Below are 16,432 nucleotides of genomic sequence, written 5' to 3' on the forward strand. Positions count from 1 at the left end.
CAAGTTCAGAGCTCTGAGCTGACTGCTGGAGAGCAGGAGAGCAGGAGAGCACCCAGGCCACCTGAGCTTGCAGGACCAGAGTCCAGTCCCTTCTCTAGAGCAACCAGATGCCTCCCACTGCATGTCACTAGTTCAGTGCATAGCTGTCAACTTACAGATCTGAAAATAAGGGACCAGCAGCCTCAAAAATAAGGGATCAGCAGCCAAAATAAGGGATTTTCCGAACACAGGTATGTTCGATTTCTGAGCCCCTCCAAGCCAAAGGCAGAAAGCCCAGCCACCAACCAAACGAAGCCTCAAGCAGTGGTTCCCACAGCACAGCAACCTGGCAAAGGGGATGCAGCAAGGAAAACCACCCTCACCTCTCCGCTGGGAAGCGCTGAGCAAAGACGAGTCCCCAGGCAACGCGGCCAATTTGATCGGCACAAGGCATGCAAGCTCCACCCCCCAGTCGTTCTTAGACTCCTTATTGGGTGAGCAACACAGCCAAGCAACACAGTTGGAGCCTCCCTTTTCCTTGGCCGGCCGGCAGGCAGGGAGGGAGAGGAGCTGCTTCCTTTGAAACCCGGGAAATTTAAGGGACATCATCAATAAGGGACAGCGGCGGGACACAGCACTGGAATAAGGGACTTTCCCATCAAATAAGGGACGGTTGGCAGCTATGGTTCAGTGGCACAGTGGAGAGATGGCAGGACCGTGAAGTTCTCTACAAGGAGGTGGAGCCTGGAGGAGGTGGTTTGGACAGAGAGGTTTCAATGGCCTCAGACTCCTCCCAACCTTTGCTGGGGAAAGTTGCTCATTTGGAGTTATCTGTCAACTAGCAACATCTGCCTTGCTGTTGTTTCTGTGGGATCCAGCATCAGGCCCAAGAACAGCATCCCTGGACTAGAACTTCTTCACCGAAACCCTTTCCGATTTTACATTCTTGTGGAATTCAGTTGCCGCTGCTCCATTTGCTTGTGAAAGGTTTGCCCCTGGAGAAGTCAGTAAACAGCTTTCCAGACTTCGCTGCTAATTATTTTCTTAATCAAAGCTTTTTCTCCACTTCACTTTATTAAGGAGGGATATTAAGCCCAAGTCTGTCAGCGTTGCCCAAAAACATCTGCTTGAGGAAAATGAAATGCCAAAACAAGATGGAATCCTCATGTGGCCAATTTCCACCCAGCTGTGATTTACTGTATAACAACTACTATTGTGGAATACCCAATTCTTTTGTGAATGAATTTAGGTATGGAGGGTCTCTTCTAGACTCCTGAATACCAGCTTCCACAAGAAAGTAACATGCGAGTGTTGTCTTGTGATGGGAGGAAGCCAGCAGCAAACCACACTGAGCAAGTTGGAGTTAACTCTTTAATAGCTTACACAGGATCTACACAGGAATCTCAGACCTAATGAGCACAACAACTCACCTCTGGCATGTTTTGCACCCATGAAGCAGTTGCAGAGACAGAAGGTCCCCACCTCCCCACACCTGTCTAAGTTCCTTCCTTTTCAGGGTTTCCCCCCAAGCAATCTGAGACGACGTCTGCATGAAATTTACTTCTCCACCCTTTTCATGCCTCTCCTGGTTGAGGGAGACCTGGGGGAAGCAGAGCTTGTCACAGCAGGAGGGAGAGAAACTTGTGACTCTTCACCAGCTGGACTCCTCTCAGCCTCCCTCCTCTCCTGCTTCAGCTTCTGCCTCTTGAGTCTGGACTTCTCTCTGCCACAGACTCCCCCTGCTCACTAAGCCCTGTTACATCTTCAGCTTCCAACACACCTTCTTCCCAGTCTTCTCTCTGTGACCACTCATCGTCTTCCCACCACCAGTCCCCTGTTTTTGAGTCCCTTGGAGTTCCGCCACTGGTTCCTCCCACCTTTCCTCTGTGTCCAGACATTCCATGACATTGTGTATAAGCAGCCAGCTTATATTAGGTGTGTGTTGTGGTCTTGTGTGTGGCTTTTGGGGAGGTGGCAGCAAAGGCTCCTTGAATATAGCCTTGATCCAAAACGAGTGTAGCATGTTTCAGGAACTCTCTCTATTCCTCTTTTTCTTTTTATTTTAATACACAATCTTCTTCTTTTTGAAAAAAAAAATATTTCCAAGAGCCTTGGCTGTTGTTTATACATTTAGATGCTGTGATTAAATTACATCCATAATGCATAGTGTTTGCATTGTAATACATTATTAATAATAACAACACTGTCTTGTAAGGTCCATTCTGAAGAGGCATGCTTCTTTGGGACGGTTCATTGGTCTATTCACACACAATTTTCATACATCTCTAAAGATTACCATTTTAACAGCTTTCTGTACGGATACTGCCAGGCAGTTACATTTGACAGTGCATAAATCTAATTCCCTGTGCACTCAATTTTCTTCTGGCAGCGAAATCAATTTGAATCTGTCTGGATTTTATTCTAAAGTCTATTAATGCCTGCTGCCTGCCTCTCTCCCCCCACTCTTTCAACAATCTGACTTTTTTCATGAATTTAATTCAGCAGTTTGAAAAAGACAGTCGACCGATACAACCTGTCTTTTATCTCCTTACAACAAAACCTAATTAGGCATGAAAAGGACATAAAGAGTTTACAATTAGCCCTTTGGCGATAAAGGTTAGCCGTCGTGAAATTCTGCACTAAAGCTGCAAAACCTTTGGTTCTTTTTCAGTCATCGCGGTCTTTCGACAAGGTCAGTTTTATCGTTCTTGGCAAGCATACTTAACCTATTTGCCGCGTCGATACACCCATGGCTGATTTTGCTTCTCAGTGTGTGATTCTGATGCCTATAACTGTGGTTGTTAACAGGATCTTTGGAAGTAACAGGCGGATGGTAGAAGACTAAGCCATGCAATGACATTTCTTTCTGTTTTACAAAGTATGTCATTGAGGATTAGCTTGTTCAGTCAGCCTGCTATCAAAATTATACGTGTTTGGTAGGAAAGTGACATGGGCTTAGGATTGGAGTCAATGGGACTTAACCGCTCAACTGTGTTGCAAGTAGAGCTTCCCCCCTCTCCTTTTCTTTTCCAGGAGGATCTTTGTGTCAAGAGATTGGAGAATGGGAGTTGGGGGTTAACAGTACAAATCTAGCAATGCTTACTTTGAAGTAAATCCCAATAGGGATTACTCCCGGGTTATGATAGCATGTGGAGTTCATATGCATCAGCAGAAGTTTGAGCTTAGCTACAAATTCCTGATTTTCTTTTAAAGCAGCACACTGAGACACTGAGTATGAAAATAAGAAAGACAAGATAATTATAGGAAACACATGTTTGATAGAAAAGAACTTCTTGCCCTGCCAAAGAGCAAAACCAGAAGACAGACTAGTGTCCAGGTAGGTGCTGTTGCTCAAGCAAAGTTGCAGTGAGACATGAAGCCCTTCTATTCCCCTTCGTGCCCAGGAAGAGTCAATGGTAGATTCAGTCTAGCAGATGCTTCCCTGATAATCTGCAATCACCCAACTTGCCACATAGGGCAGTGGTCGACAGTTCCAGGCAGTAGTCAACAGCTTCTAGCACCTTATGGAGAAGCTGCAGAGATACAGCTCCTCACATGGGGCAATAATTAATGGTTCCTGGTGCTCCAGTTTCTGGGGGCCCTTTGCTGCTTATAAATTTGCTCCAACCAGTGTAATGTAGTGGTTAGAAAGGCAGACTAAGCCTGAGAGAACAGGGTTCAAGTCACCACTCAGTGATGGAATGCACTGAGTAGACTTGGGTCAATCACAGTCTCACAGCCTAACCTACCTCACAGGGTTGTTCTGGGGATACAATGAAAAAGGGAAGAAACATGCAAACCACCTTGAGCTCCTTAGTTTGAAAATATGGGATATAAATGTAATGAACAAATAAACAAACTATTGCATGCATTTGGAGTGAAAAAGCCCACCAGAAATCTCTCTCTTCAACTGTCTCAGGGCCTAGTCTCTAGAACTCTTGAGCTCTTGATTGCTTTTATAGAGCTCTAGAGCCACGTACGACAGCTTGAGCATTTTGGAGCAAAGGTGGGCTATGAAAGTAATCATAAAATAAATTGATGGGTTGACGAACAGTTTGATCAGGTAGGTATAAGACAGTTCCCTATGCATTATATTCAAAGTATTCTGTCTTTGTTAGGGACTTGTTGGGCACAGAAGAATGGTGGGATGAACCAGCTGGGGAACCCTCAAGGGAAGAAGGCTCAGAGTCTGGGGACTGGTGGTGGGATGACAATGAGTAGTCAGAAGGAGAAGAGGGAGAAGACCTGGAGGAGGATATTTCACAAGCTGAAAAAGTAACAGGGCTTAATGAGCTGGGAGAGTCAGTGACAGAGAGAAGTCCAGAAGCAAAGGTAGACACTGAAGCAGGAGAGGAGGGAGGCCAAGAGGCAGAGAAGAGGCACAGATGTCTCATCCTCCTGCTGTGGCAAGCTCCCCTCCCACTCGTTTCCCAGAACCAGAAGAGGCATGAAGTTGGAAGAGCAAAGGTAGGCATGCTGGCACGATCTCAGATTGCTTGGGAAAAGCCCTGGAGAAGAGAGGACTTAGGCAGCTGGGGGAAGGTGGGGAGCTTCTGTCCCCACAACTGCTTCATAGGGGCAAGACATACTGAAAAACAGTTGCTGTGCTCATTGGGCGTGACACTCCTGTGCAGATCCTGTTTTCGCCAATAAAGAGTTAACTTCACTTACTTTGTCTGATTGACTGCTGGCTCGCTCCTGACAGTCTGCTCGTGCAAGGACTCTTGCACTAGTAGACACATATGTTTTATTGTTGTGCAACAGAGGTGCCCACAGAAACTCATTGTGCAACACAATTGCACGATATATTGTGTGGCAAAGTTACCAACCACCTGCTTAGTGCATTTTCTTGCACTGCAACGTTCATTTGGCAGAAAATATTTCACCGGTGAAACAAGTATAACCCTTTGTCCCTATTCCCCTCCCCTTTTAAAAAAATATTGTGATCTTTTTGATATGAACCCTAAGAGCCGTGTTTTCCGTAACAAACTGCAGTAGGTCTTTTAGAAATGTATGGCTGTAAGAGTGGGACGCTGCCATTTGGTGTTCAGTGCTAAGCTGGTAGGCAGGGGGCCTTTTCAAAGCAATTTCTCATGGCTTTCTTTGAACAACATATATATGTGTGTATGTGCTTGTCTTTGCTTACCGTTCACATTTATTGTCTAAGTTACCATTACCCACTTCAAACCTCCAGGATGGGTTGGGCTACAGATTTTAAATAACACCGACCTTTTGTAGTGTGTGGGAAGCAGCTGGCAGGGAGCATCTTTTCTTTGCCACACTGTGGGCGGCGGATCTATCATTCATAAACGTGCCCTTGTGGTTCAACGAAAACTTCCTGCCGTTTGATGGACATTTAATGTCAACATGATCAAAATATTGATTGAAGAAGGTTGCTGTGCTTCCTTTTGCATCTCTTCAGATCCATCTAATCTGGGCTCTGTCTCTCTCCCCGCAGACACTGCCGATACATTGCCTGCCAGACAAGAAAATGATAGATTATCTATCCGGGCAACAGACCCGGCCCCGGTCAAGATTAGTGCTTCAATTAGCTGCTGATGGCATTCCATTAGAATATCGCTTTTTGAAGAGCAGTAAACAAGAATGTTGTGCTTTGATTTTTCAGATTCAATTACTTCCATCAGGGGCTATAAATGAGCTCATTAGTCTTAGTGGCTCGCTTGCCCAGAGAGACAATAGAACATCATTGTGATTGTTCTTGTGGCGCATACAAACATTATTACGCCCATCAACCTTCCTCCCCCTGCCACGCAGCCAACAGCTTCAAGCTCAGAGAGAGCTTTAGGAGTATGTTTCCATTCATGGAAGGTCTCAATATGATGCATGTGCTGAGAGATTACCTTCCTGACCTGGGTTAGACATGTACAGCACTGTTTCCATGCTGCTGCAGTTCGTCCTCTGCCAAAAACCACATAATTTACCTCACTGCCAACCGTGATGAAATTATGTAACCTATATAATTATGCAAATCATGCTGTCATTATGTTCTGTCCCACTAATTTCAATGCAATGGAAAAGTAATGCGAGTGGGGGGGGGAAATGTAATCAATTGCATTTCATTTGCAGATTGAAAGCAACAATGGCGAATGCTGATCACATTCACTGGATTGATTCTATTCTAGATAACGAAATGAGTAAGTGAAGGCTGGCAATGTCCATTTGAATTTTCTGGCATCCCTATTTACTGCAATATAATCATACAATTAAAAATACGAAGTAAACCATGTTTTGTTTTATTTATTTTGTAAACTTTATATACTGCTTGGTTGGAAAACAAAAATCAGCAAAAAAACAAACAAACAACAGATTAAAACACACATCAACATTCTACCTCTTTGGGTAGACTTACCTTAAACACTGGGTGTGTTTTTGTTGTTGTTAGTGAAATGTTAGTGAAATGCTATCATTCCCCCACGTCTGTTCAGCACTAGGCACTATTATATAGTTCTGGTAGTATCTCTGGAGAAGCTTTTGGAAGACTTCCTGTTCATGGGGGTAATTGGCGCTGAAAGACAAAGAGGGAGACAGATCTGTCTGGCTCTGTACTTAGTGGGCCAGAACTTAAGCCAGGCAGCTGGAGCTGCTTTGCTCGTTTTCGCAGGCGAAATGAAGATCTTTCCAACAACCTGCAATGATAAATGCTGCCAGAGATTATTTTCGCTCTGGCCTCTGGTCATCGCCGTTTCATAGACCCTCCAGCCAAGTTTTGCGGCTTGGGTGGATTTGATCAACACCACACAAGTTTCCCTCTTACAAATAGCTAATGGCAGGGATTAAGCCCTTCAGTTGTGGAGACTCATTCAATTTTCCAGCTGCGCTGAGGAGACTGACATGGTCACACAATGCACCCTTCTCCAGGGCCTCCTTAAGAGCTTGCATAGGAAGAGTGCAATCGCGTTGTCTCCTTAGCCTTCTCCTAAGGGGCCTTCATGAATCAGTGGGGGAAAGGTGGGGTATAATATAAATAAATATACTACTAGTAGTAGTGACTGGCATGTGTGTCAAGCATGCTCCCATGGCTGATGCATGATCAGCATTAGTTTGAAGAGCCCTGGATAGATTGATGAATGGATGTACACATGAAGGATGTCTTCCACAGGGATGCAAACTCTGTTCAACTGGTTCTTATGTCTCAACAGAGGCTACTTGACATGTGTACCTCTGTTCACATAGCCACCTTTGGGATCAGATGCTGGCAAGGGCTAGTTGACAAATGTGTGTGTGTGTAACATTTTAAAATGTAGGGGCCACATTCCATCACAAGCAGCCTTCCATTTGCTCTCCAGGCACTATCACGGTTCAAGGACAATCACACAAAAGCAACTGAGGAGGGGGTCAAGCAGGGCTGGTGAGGAGGTGTGGCCTAGTGAGAGTCATGAGGGCCAGAGAGAGAGGTCTGGGGGCTGCATGTGACCCCCCCCAACCCAGGCCTGAGATTCCCCACTCCTGCTGTAAAGTGAGTGTCTCAACTGCCCACCAGGGTGGACTGCACACCAGGAGTTTATTTATTATATTTATATGCTACCTTTATCTCACCTGCCTGATCTCCATGCTTCTTCTTGCCCCCACCTGCCCGATCTCTGCCCTCCTTCTCCCCCACCTGCCCCACCTTTCCACCATCCCTGCCCCTGCCTGCCACTCCCCTGCCACCTTACCACTGCAGCAGCTAGGTCTTGGCCCCCTCAGCCTTCTCGCAGCCTCCTCAGCCTCATAGTGGCTGCCCACAGTGGGGTGCCCACTTCCAGATGTGTGCTTGTTGCTGCTGCTGATAATAATAATAATAATAATAATAATAATAATAATAATAATAATTTATTATTTATACCCCGCCCATCTGGCTGGGTTTCCCCAGCCACTCTGGGTGGCTTCTAACTGAATATTAAAAACAGTACAGCATCAGACATTAAAAACTTCCCTAAACAGGGCCGCCTTCAGTTGTCTTTTAAAAGTAAAATATTTGTTTATTTCTTTGACATCTGCTGGGAGGGCATTCCACAGGGCAGGTGCCACTACCAAGAAGACCCTCTGCCTGGTTCCCTGTAACCTCACTTCTCGCAGTGATGGAACCGCCAGAAGGCCCTCGGAGCTGGACCTCAGTGATGGTCCTGGAGACGCTCCTTCAGGTATACAGGACCAAGGCTGTTTAGGGCTTTAAAGGTCAGCACCAACACTACGCCTGCTTCCTGGAGTACAGTGGCAGAGGAGCTACAGCAACGGCCATGGCAGAGGCCAAGATGGAGGTCACCACTGCCGCCCTGGAGGAGGCAGAGGAGATGGAGGAGGGGAGGTGGACATTCAGGATTTCAAACAGAAGCCAGAGCAGCTTCTGTGAGTCCAGGATGTCTTGCTCAAAGCGGGTCTGTTGGGTGGTATGTGGCTTTCAGAGCGGATTTGACAAACTCATGGAAGATAATAATAATAATAATAATAATAATAATAATAATAATAATAATAATATTTATACCCCAGCCACTCTGGGTGGCTTCCAATAAAGTATTAAAATGCGGTGGTCTGTTAAACATTAAACGCTTCCCTAAACAGGACTGCCTTCAGATGTCTTCTTGCAGTGAGTGAACCACCAGAAGGCCCTTTGGCGCTGGACCTCAGTGTCCAGGCAGAACAATGGGGGTGGAGAAGCTCCTTCAGGTATACTGGACTGAGGCCGTTTAGGGCTTTAAAGGTCAGCACCAACATTTTGAATTGTGCTCAGAAACGTACTGGGAGCCAATGTAGATCTTTCAAGACCAGTGTTATGTGGTCTCGATGGCCGCTCCCAGTCACCAGTCTAGCTGCCGCATTCTGGATTAGTTGTAGTTTCTGGGTCACCTTCAAAGGTAGTCCCACATAGAGCGCATTGCAGTAGTCCAAGCAAGAGATAACCAGAGCATGCACCACTCTGGCGAGACAGTCTGCGGGCAGGCAGGGTCTCAGCCTGCGTACCAGATGGAGCTGGTAAACAGCTGCCCTGGACACAGAATTGACCTGCGCCTCCATGGACAGCTGTGAGTCCAAAATTACTCCCAGGCTGCACACCTGGTCCTTCAGGGGCACAGTTGCCCCATTGCCCCACACCTGCCCACCTCCTGTCCCCCCAAAACAGTACTTCTGTCTTGTCAGAATTCAACCTCAATCTATTAGCCGCCATCCATCCTCCAACCGCCTCCAGACACTCACACAGATAAGGTTATCCTTATGAATAAGTCCTTGTGAGTATGCCTTTGAATGCTAGTTGCTGGAAAGTGATGTTGTCCTCAGGTCCTGCTTGTGGGTTCCGCGTGGACATCTGGTTGACTGCCATGAGAATAGCGTGCTGGACTAGGTGGGCTTTTGGCCTAATCCAGGAGGGCTCTTTTTATGCTCTTCTGTTCTCCATCAGCCCTAATTGAGTAGGTGATCTGTGATGTCTCATTTACCTGAAATCCCTTGTAATGTAGTTCTTCCACTTCAGAAGAGGACCAGCTTCAATATCTCTCTCACACAATTAAAATTTGCAATCAGCAGCCATTGATTGCTTAGGAGACGGAGCTCAGAGAAAGCAGAAGGCATTAATATCAGCCTTTCATTACCAGTTAGAGGATTAACCCCAATTGTAATATATACGTTTTTACCCTCAATTAAGTGCCTAAAATCCAGGTGCTTAGAAAGAAGGAGGATAACTGCCCAGATTGCCCATTAAAACGGGAAATTGCTGTAAAATCCAAATTAAGCAACTGCAATGGAAACCGTAAAAAATTCTGCTTTGCGTGCCATAAGTACTCTGGGTCATCAGTGTCAAGGGAGAAATCAAGTTTCATAACCCTCCGTATTAAAGAGACATCCTGTATCATAGGGCTAATGCATCATGTCCTCAGATATGAGTGGCACACCTGCTCCCCTAATAATCCACAGACTTTTGTTGGGGGGGGGGGTCTTTCACTCAGTAATTTGCAATTATTATTATTATTATTTCATGAATGGTATGAACCCACTTGTCTTTTCTGTTAGTTTTTTGGGGTTGGGGTTGGGAAATCCACCTATGCACTCAGGTTCTCCGAATCTATTACCTGAGCAACATATGAATTAATTGGCGGGGTTTCATTACCTATGCCTGGGACTTCAGGGCTCTTACCTAATCATCCTCATGTCCCCTCGTGACAACCTATGAAAGCTCCACTATTGGATTGTAATGCTGGGAATCGCAAGTGGGAATCACAAGTTCTGTTGCACTCAGGTCTTCTTTATGGGTTTCCCATGGGCATCTTCTTGGCCCTCCTTGTGAGGATAGGAAGCTGGGTTAGATGGGCCTTTGGCCTGATCCAACAGGGATAATAATAATAATAATAATAATAATAATAATAATAATAATATACTGTTTATTCACCACGCATCTGGCTGGGTTTTCCCAGCTACTCTGGACGGCTTCCAACAAAATATTAAAATACAATAGTCTATTAAACGTTAAAAGCTTCCCTAAACAGGGCTGCCTTCAGATGTCTTCTAAAAGTCTGGTAGTTGTTTTTCTCTTTGACATCTGGTGGGAGGGCATTCCACAGGGCGGGTGCCACTACTGAGAAGGCCCTCTGCCTGGTTCCCTGTAACTTGGCTTCTTGCAGTGAGGGAACTGCCAGAAGGCCCTTGACATTGGACCTCAGTGTCCGGGCGGAACGATGGGGGTGGAGACCCTCCTTCAGGTCTACTGGACCAGTGAAGGATAGCAGGGGGGCTGCTGGATAATCTGATACTGCGGATTCAATGGTCTTATGAAGGGGAGGGGGCTGTTTAGATGATAGTGCATATTACTTCATAATGGAGTAACTCACCCACGCTGCATTTTTTTTTTTGGAGGGGGGCCTGTGATTCCCTCTTCCCATGAACTATCATCATCATTACTACAACTGCTCCTATTGTTATCACTCAGTCCAGATTTGTTTGCAGAAAAATGTACGGGCTGGTTATCCTTGTGGCGTTACCAGTATTTATTGAGCATTTGTTCTGATTTGTTTATGGGGTAGTTCTCCACATTTCTGTCTCAGTTCCCTATTATTGTAACTGTTTTGGTTACCGTCCTCGTGAAAATTCATCAGAAATTTGGCGCGAATTTCTACCAATATACGGCATTTGTATGCTGTTTCCCCAAGCACAGCGCACTGTTACTTCCACGAATATATCCCTTTTAAGCACACTTTATCCTAACATCTACATTTTTGTGCGAATTGTTTAGTTGAGGAACCACACCACAAAATTCAGAGAAGCATGAATTGCGAAGGACGGCTGTGTTCTGAATTATTTCAGGAGGTACAGATTAGGCAGGTTCCCCTTTAAATGAGAACTGGACTGTATTCACCCCCAGACCCCCAGGACTGTCTGTTGCCTTTGTTGGTTAAATTTGTGCCCCGAGGTCAAGAGGGAAGGAAAGTGACTGTGGGCAACCCGTCATTAATTGCATTGTTGCTATTTTCAATTAGCTCTGGCACTGCCTCTCCCCCACCCCACCCCCCTTTGTTCCATTTCCATCCCTTTAAAAGGCACTGGAAACGTTTCAGAATTCAAGATAGCTGCTGCTCCAGCCGGTCAGCTACTGCCTGCCTGCCGTCTGTGTGAAGAAGCAAAACAAAGAGTGTCGTCCATCTCCGCCCTGTGCCAGCGGTTTGCCATTTGAGCGATGCTCAGAACCCTCTCTGCTAATATCAAGCTGATTGGGCCATTTTGAGTCTCCAAAGGAGCCTGGTTATGAGATTTAAAAAGATCCGTAGATCATGCTGCCTCATTAATTTTCCATTCGGGCTCAGGTGTCAAGAGGAAGCAGCATTAAGGCAGAGCCGGGAGTAATTCACAGCGGTGGAGAAATGCCGTTTGATACCCCTTTGCATTTCATACAATCCATATATATATATATGAAAGGCCTCATTGATTTGCTGTCCCTATTATTTCCCACCAGAGGACCCTTGGTGGCCTTAATAGCACCTCTCCAAAACTTTGAAGGGCCTATTTGTGGTTTCCATGGTGACAAAATGACCCATAATATTCCCTGACGGCTCCTGTTAAAAGGAAGAACATAACTGCAAACCAAACCAACTCACCCTTTTTATTTTTGGAGGAATAATTCCGCCGCCTTTTCTTTTCTTTCTTTTCTCTCTCCTCTCTCTCTTTTTTTAAAAAAAAAACCCACACAAAAGCGGTGGGGAAGAAAACACTTGTGAGAATGAAAAAGATATTATGGCGGAGAGATTTGGCGTGACATTCAGAAGAGCTTAGCGTTCGATTGTGAGGGGGCCCTTGTTGGTGAAATAGACCCTGAGCCATCTGCTCCCGATTGAAGAGCGAGGAGGCACAGTCCTTGAAGATGAGACAAACCTTTTTATTCTGACTGCGCTTCGCACGAGTTTTTCCACTTGTTATTTTTATTGTCGCTCTAAAGAAATTGGCTGGCGGTCTGCGGCACGGAAAATTGGGCAGGGTTTACTGCGCGGGAGCAGACAAATCTTGTGAGATTTGGCCCAGGCTGGTGTGCTGCCAGGTTTTTGGGGTACTCTGGGCAAGATGCCCTCCAGGTCTCTCTCTCTCTCTCTCTGTGTGTGTGTGTGTGCGCTACACCGCAACCCTCCTTCCTCCCTTCTCTCCTGTTACCCTTGCCACAGACCTCCAGCCCTAAGCTTCTCAGATCAGAAGGGGGGCTCCTTATATTATAGATATATACAGTGGTACCTCTAGATGCGAATGGGATCCATTCCGGAGCCCCGTTCGCATCCTGAAGTGAATGTAAGATGCGTCTACGCGTGCGCTGGTCCTGTTTTGCCACTTCTGTGCATGTGTGTGATGCCGTTTTGAGCGTCTGCGCATGCGCTCCGTTACTTCCGGTCGCTGCAGAGTGCAACACGAAAATATTTAAGCTGAAGCGTATTCATCCCGAGGTATGACTGTATACTGTATTGGCCCGAATATAAGCCTCACCCGAATATTACCCACACCCGAATATTACCCACACCTTCGCCACGCTCCTGGCTCTGTTTGTCCCATGCTCCTGGCTGCATACCATAAGGTCACAAATATAAGCCGAACTTTAACTTTTCATGGTTGGAATTTGGGGGGAAAGTGGTAGACTCGTAATCTGGTGAACTGGGTTTGCGTCTTTTCTCATTCCACATGCAGCTGCTGGGTGACCTTGGGCTAGTCACACTTCTCTGAAGTCTCTCAGCCTCACTCACCTGACAGAGTGTAGTGATAAAGCGGGATATCAAATCCAAACTCTCCTCCTCCTCCTCCTCCTCCTCCTTCTTCTACAGTGGTACCTCGGGTTACATACGCTTCAGGTTACATATGCTTCAGGTTACAGACTCCGCTAATCCAGAAATAGTACCTCGGGTTAAGAACTTTGCTTCAGGATGAAAATAGAAATCGTGCTCCAGCAGCACGGCAGCAGCAGGAGGCCCCATTAGCTAAAGTGGTGCTTCAGGTTAAGAACAGTTTCAGGTTAAGAACGGCCCTCCAGAACGAATTAAGTACTTAACCCGAGGTACCACTGCCAATATGGTACATACCCATTTAACTGGACAGTTTGGCTGTCACCTGTTGTGACTCCTGGCCCAGCTGCCACTGCCATCTTCTTAGAGTAGGGCTGGGGGAATCTCAGACCCCAAGGGCCCTCTCCAGGCCTATCTTTCAGGCTCTCTGGATCCTTCCCAGCCCGAATGCTTCCGAATGCTTTTCCCTGGCTTGGACTGTGAGAATGCCTTTTGCTTGCCTGGAAAAAGGATGGAGAGGGGTGCATTTGTATGTGTGTTGGAACCTCTAGCTTTTGCATGGCTGAAATGACACATGGCTCTGTTCTACAACACACTGATGCTGAATTCCTGCTCCCCCAAATCGAGCTTGGAGGTGTGTGCAGGTGTACACTTTCAGCTGACAACAGCTCTCTAGGGTCTCAGGTCTGGTATGGGCTTCTCAAGCTGAGAACCTTTAACTGGTGATGCAAAAAGAATGACCTTTTGCTGGCCCTGCCCACCTCCATCCCTGTTAGGGCGCCTGCTGGGGACAGCTAAGTTAAACATAATAAATCGCAGCTCTGAATGATTACATTGGGCTTTTCACCAACAAACTTCTGTGGGGATATAAAACTTGAAAGAGCCATAAATCAGCCAATGAGCATCTGCCTAATGAGAGGTAACTTGGAATTGCCTCTCTCAGTCTATGTGATCCAAAAAAGAGAGAGGGAGAAATATCTCTATTTGATTACCTTCACTTAGAACCTATGTGTAACCCAGTGCAAAGGAAAATATATATTTCGGTGGACCAGACAGTTTCCCAGAAGGGAGCATTTCCCAGAAGGTTATAATCATCAGGGGCACTCCTAATGCTTCCCTCCAAAGAATGAATGGAGCCTCTTAATACATTTCTTTAGTCATCACCACATTTTACTGTTTCCTTCATAATTCTTTGGCATTTAACTCAAACAAGGCTGCCTGTCCCACAAGTCTCTCAAAACTTTGCTTTCAACAAAATTTGGTTGGTTCTCCACCCACTTCAGGACACATAAAATAAAACACTTCATGCAGCATGTACTTAAGACCAGAGTCCGTTTTGGGGGCCTAATCCGGCCCACCGGTCAGTTTAATTCAGCCCCTGTGGCAGTTTATTTCCTGGGGTAAAATCCCCCATAAACCTCAACAAAACAACTTCAAACCTTAAAAAAGCTCAAGAACTTTGGGGTAAAATCCCAAGAAAAGCTCAACAACTTCAAACCTAAAGAAAGGTCAACAACTTTCGTCGGCCCTTTGGTCGGCCCTCATGGCCCTTCACTTCATCAAATCTGGCCCTCTTTGAAAAAAGTTTGGACACCCCAGATTAAGCTATGGAACTCATTCCCACAGGAGCAGGGGCATCATCTGTGTGTGTGGGGGGGGTATGGGGGCCTGAGCCCCATAATATTTTCAAGGCTTTCAAAGAGGATTGGACAAATTAATGGAGGATAAGGCTATTAATTGTTTATTTGTGCTTTTATCTTGTATTTGTATCTTGGTGAACCACCCTAAGAAATTTTGTAAATAATAATAATGAAGAAGAAGAAGAGGAAGAAGAAGAAGAAGAAGAAGAAGAAGAAGAAGAAGAAGAAGAAGAAGAAGAAGAAGAAGAAGAAGTTATTAACCACAGTGGCTATGCTCCCCTCCACAACTGGCAGCAGTAATCCTTCTGAGTACCAGTTGCTGGAGACCACAGGAATGGACAGTGTTTTGTGCTGGGATGCTTCTTGAGGGATTTGCACAAACATCTGGTTGGCAATTGTGAGAACAGGATGCTGGACTAGATGGGCCACTGACCTGATCCAGCAGGTTCTTCTTACGTTCTTATTCTCACTTCCTTCCATAGGCCTGGCTCAATCAGTGTTGCCACCTGAGGTGAAGGACAATCAGCCCACACACTGCCGCATTTCATGTACTGAAACCAATAGAATGGTCAGCTTTATCTCCCCTTGGCTCTGGTGCTGTGCTAACATCTTCTGCTATACCCGAGGGCAGCAGACAAACAAAGATGTTGCAAGTTATGTACTGTGTAGCATAGCGGCTCTGTTCTCAGCACCTCATTGTTGCTCCCCTAAACTGAGGATGGAGAGATCTGCAGATGTACATCGAAACCTCTGACTTTGGTGTGGCTGGAATCAGCACAGTCTTTAGCATATGCACTGCCAGGGTGCAAAGATCTGCCCAGTGCCCCCAAATTTAGTTTAGCCCCCAAATTAAAATTTTATTATGATGTAAGAGTTAATTTCGCGTGCACAGTGCCGCTGTGAATGACAAGTGCCGTCGTTGAGTCTGACAAGCGCCGTCGTTGTGAATGACAAGTGCTGTCGTTGAGTCAAGTTCTGCCATTTGTGAATGACAAGCGCTGCTGCTGGTGCGGCACATCTTTAGTAAGTGAGCACACAAAGTTGAAATTCCTTTAGTGAAACAGTAGGTATACATTTCGGTAATACAGTGGTGCCCTGCAAGACGAATGCCTTGCAAGACGGAAAACCCGCTAGACGAAAGGGTTTTCCGTTTTGGAGGTACTTCGCAGAATGAATTTCCTATGGGGTTTGCTTCGCAAGACGAAAATGTCTTGCGAGTTCCTGCGATTTTTTTCGCTCCCCACCCCCTTTTTCTAAGGCACTAAGCTGCTAATAGCCTTTTAGCAGCTAATCCGCTAATCCCTTAAGCCTTTAATAGCCGCTAATAGCCACTAAACTGCTAATAGCGCTAATCTGCTAATCCGCTAATGGGCTTGCTTCGCAAGACGAAAAAACCGCTAGACGAAGAGACTCGCGGAACGGATTCTTTTCGTCTTGCGAGGCACCACTGTACCTAGGTATATATGTATTTTGTTTTTCTAGCTTGATCAAAATTATTTATTAACACGCAGATAGTTAAGAGCTTAGGCGGCTTCAGTGGCGGGCGCCTGCCCCCCCAGACTTTGGCGCCTG

Source organism: Podarcis tiliguerta (assembly GCF_965153285.1).
Source record: "Podarcis tiliguerta genome assembly, chromosome: 16".
In the NCBI taxonomy this organism is placed as follows: domain Eukaryota; kingdom Metazoa; phylum Chordata; class Lepidosauria; order Squamata; family Lacertidae; genus Podarcis; species Podarcis tiliguerta.